At 44.0% G+C, this 3,909-nt stretch overlaps 1 long non-coding RNA gene across 1 annotated transcript; it reads left to right on the top strand.

Moving 5' to 3' along the window:
- Nucleotides 1–503: 503 nt before the first annotated feature.
- On the top strand, nucleotides 504–2,730 carry LOC141730696 (uncharacterized). Its single transcript, XR_012582308.1, has 2 exons — nucleotides 504–1,465; nucleotides 1,965–2,730. It is a non-coding gene; the product is annotated as an uncharacterized LOC141730696 (long non-coding RNA).
- The last annotated feature ends 1,179 nt before the right edge of the window (nucleotides 2,731–3,909 follow it).

The raw sequence follows: 3,909 nt of genomic DNA, 5'->3' as shown, positions 1-3,909 counted from the left end.
CAGTAGAGGTAACTGCCCCATTTCCTCTTTTTAAGGAGTTCACTGGAAGGAAGCTCTGCCTTTTTCAGCATCTTAAGGGTTTAAAACTACATTTCAGGGCACTTCTTTCTATGCTGTAGGACCAAGTATCTCAGAGAAGGATGAGCCTCACATGCCCTTAACCCTTACACTGCCTGGGAGGCTTTTATTTTTCTTATTTTTCCTTATAATGTAGATAGCCTAAATTAGAGGTCCCAAGGAGACTTAGACTATTCATACCATTAGTATTCTTCTCCACCCAGCTTAGTCACATGGGAAATACTACTTAGTAGCCACTAAGGAATAATTACCTAAGTTAACAGCAAATTACCCAATCTATCTAGTTATGCTGCCTAAACAGAAAGTTTTATTTCTTACCAGTTTGCTGCCCTTTTGCTCCAAGCAGTTGCTACAAAAAAGAAAGCGCTGTTATTTTTCTGAAGAGCTTTCTTCTATAACAAGCACTTTACTCCCCTTCAATTTGAGTCAGAGAGGCCAAACAGCTGCAGCTGCTCTGAGGGCTTTTATACTCGGTGGGATTTGCCCCCTCCCTTTTCATGGGTGCCATGGGAACGAGAGGCGGGCACAATCAGGGGTATATTAACCCCAGCCTTGGCTGTGGGGCTTCATTCCCTCTCTGGGATGTGCTGGGGTAAGAACTCTCCTCTCATTTCAGTGAAGAGGCTCTTTCAGCTCATCTCAACTTCTTTCCAGCAGGTGTTTCTGGGCATCTAAAGCATAGAGGCTTTGAAGATTCTGTGAAGTAAACAGCATGGAATACAGGGAGTATTTAGACTCATGATTTTGGCTTTTGTGTTTAGGGGTGGTAAAGTGCATTTGTAATTTCTGGTTTTGTTCTTGTTTTGTTTTGTATTTTTTTTTAGGAGGAGCGCAGCATCCAGAGATTCCTGGTTGTGTCAAGTACAACACTTTTTTCAGCAGATTCATCATGTCACAAGAGGGATCCGCCCAGTGTCAAGGATGATGTCTGAGATTGAGGCATCAGGTGAGTTGAGGATTGTGATTAGGAGAGGGAATGTGAGCAGGCATACAGTTAGGAATTATTGTGGGTGGGGGGAGGTTTGAAGGTAGCAGGGTGAAAAAGGATGTTTATTTGAGGACCCCCCCCCAAGGCTTCTCAGAAGCCTAGCAGAGGTATTCCCATGTCCTACAGCACACAAGGTTATCTACTGCACTCATAGGAATGCTATCCAACTTTGCCTTTCTCTAACCCAGGTGCCACTGCTAATAAAGGCCACAGCCTTGGAATCAGGGTGAAGCTGGAGCCTAAAGCAGCCAGGCACACTCAGGAGAGGGCAAGTAGCTGACTTGCTGGGATTTGGCCCACATAACTCTGGACTCATACTTTGGTTTTGGTTTTCTTTATTGTAGCTAACCAAGAAGCTAACAGGCCATCACGAGGCGTTCCAAGGCAGACTCATTTCAGGTGCAACATGGATCCACATCACCAATCATCCAAACGATAAGTTGGGGGCCAGGGCTTGGAGATGGGATGATGGGAGAGTAGCAGGTTGGGAGATCTTGGGGCAGATGTAAAAATTAGCAGAGGGAAAAGCAATCTTCTCCAAGGGCCTCTTAGGACAGCTAAAGGGAGAGGCTCTACTTTTGATGGCAGCTTTCAGGCAGGCAGTGCAGAACAGTTCTGGTCTATGTTGTAAGCGTGTCACCTTATATTGTGTGTACTTACACTCTATGTACACTTGCACTGTATGCATCAGCTTATAATGTGTGTACTTACATTGTACCAATTATGATTGGAACTGCCCTGCCCTGGCCCGTAGTCACAGTTAGGTGGAAGAGTTATAAAAACTGTACCATTCATCTGTGTTTTGTGGGATTTTGGGTAGAAAATTTATTGGGCCAGTGCGGGGACAAGTCCTAGCTGTCAGATAGACACTCGTTGACCCCTTCCTGTTGTCTCACAGGTCCCCGAGGCTACCGATTTCCCCGGAATCTACCATTTGACGTCAAGGAGCGGCAGCCAGAAGATGCATTGAAGCACGTTCTTCAGCGTCTCGGGTAAGGGCCGCAGCGAGCGTGTGAGCGTGCGTGAGAGCATGTGAATGTGTCTGTCTGAGTCCGCTTGTCTCTGCGTGTGTGAGCGCACGCTGACTGGTTTTACCCTTGTGTGTATGACTTTTGCTTTTCAGGTTTTTAATCTCATTTTTAAATTTAGAATAAAAAATCCCCAGCCGGGGTTTTTTTTTTTCCCCCCCGGCTGGGTTTTTTTTTCCTCGGTCCCGGTCGGTCTGCGAGGCGACGTTCATCGCCAAAGTTTGGGCACGGACCATCCAGGGACCGGGGTTTTTGTCAGGCAGGAGGATTTTTTGGAGGTTCCCGGGAACCACGTTCCCGAGGACCAATGATTGCTGGGGTGTAATTTAGCAGTTGTGATGAGAGGGATGGTGAGTTTGTGTGTAATCTGAAGGGAGAGGTTATGGTAGATGAATGGTGGTTTTTGTGTGCTTTTGTTGTTTTGGGTTTCTTGTAACAATAACTCAACATGTAATGAAAATAGAAAAAGGTTATCACTTTGTGTTGATATGTGTATTGCTCTGTACTGCTCTGTATTGCTCCATATGTAAGTTTGACTTTTACCAGTGTGTCTATGGATTGTATATGCACTTGCGTTTGTATACACTGTTTCTATGTATTTTGCTGATGTCTAAATAAAAACATGCATTTAATAAAGTTGAATCAACCCTAATCAAGATACCCCCTGCCCTTCCCTACCCCCACCGCGGCTCCTGTCTTTTTTGGGTGCGGTTTTGTAATTTCTTTCCTCTGTATTTCTTCCTTTTGCTCCTCACTTTCCTTTTCTATTTCTAACTTAACTTCCATCTGTCTCTAACCCTTTGATTCTGTTTCTCACTCTTTGTGACACTGTGTCTCTGCTTCTGTAACTCTGTTTCCATCTGCTTTCTTTTATTTGTCCATTTCACTATTTCTGTCTAACTGTATGTATTTTTCTCTCTTGTCTATACTTTGCACCTTATTTCTTTTTCTTTGTAACTTTCACCCTCGCTCTTCTTGCTTCTGTTTCTCTGTGTTCTCCTTTTCCTTGGTTTGTCTTTTTTGCTCTCAGTCTTTTCATTTTTCACTCTGCCCTGAATTTTCTAATCCTAACCACTTTCTTTTCCCTCCAAGTCCTGTCTTTCCTTTTTCCCACCCTCCTTTTCTTTTCTCTCTGTCTTGGTTTCTCTCTCTGTTTTCTTTTCTCTTTCTGTCTCTCTGTCTTTTCTTCTCTATCTCCCTCTCTTCTTTTTCTCTCTGTTTTTTTCTCTGTCTTCTTTTCTCTCTGTTTTCCTCTGTCTTTTTTTTCCCTGTCTCTTCCTCTTCTTTTCACTCTTTTTCCTTCTCTCTATTTTTTTCAGCCTTTACTTCTCTCTCTCTTTTCTCTCTCTCTCTCTCTCTCTAACTTTGTTTTCCTTTCTAGCTTTAGTTTAAAAAAGCAGCAGTAGAAACTTTCAGGCTCTCGGGGAGTAAAGGAAAAAAATAAAAAATTTAAAAATACAAAACAAACCCTTTATTCCCCGGGAGCCTGAAATTTTCTACTGCTGCACCGGACATATAGTTTTTATTCTTTTTACTATATACATTATATAGGAACCCCACCCTCTCCTAATCAGGACCCCCAGCTGACACCAATCAAGCCTAATCAGCACCCCCAGCTCACACCAATCAAGCCTAATCAGTACCCCCAGCTGACACACCCCCAGCTGACACCAATCAAGCCTAATCAGTACCCCCAGCTGACACCAATCAAGCCTAATCAGTACCCCCAGCTGACACCAATCAAGCCTAATCAGTACCCCCAGCTGACACCCCCCCAGCTGACACCAATCAAGCCTAATCAGTACCCCCAGCTGA

This window comes from Zonotrichia albicollis, chromosome 12 (assembly GCF_047830755.1).
Source record: "Zonotrichia albicollis isolate bZonAlb1 chromosome 12, bZonAlb1.hap1, whole genome shotgun sequence".
Lineage (NCBI taxonomy): Eukaryota > Metazoa > Chordata > Aves > Passeriformes > Passerellidae > Zonotrichia > Zonotrichia albicollis.
The sequence above is the reverse complement of the archived record's forward strand: the minus strand, read 5'-3'. Positions and strand labels throughout refer to the sequence as shown.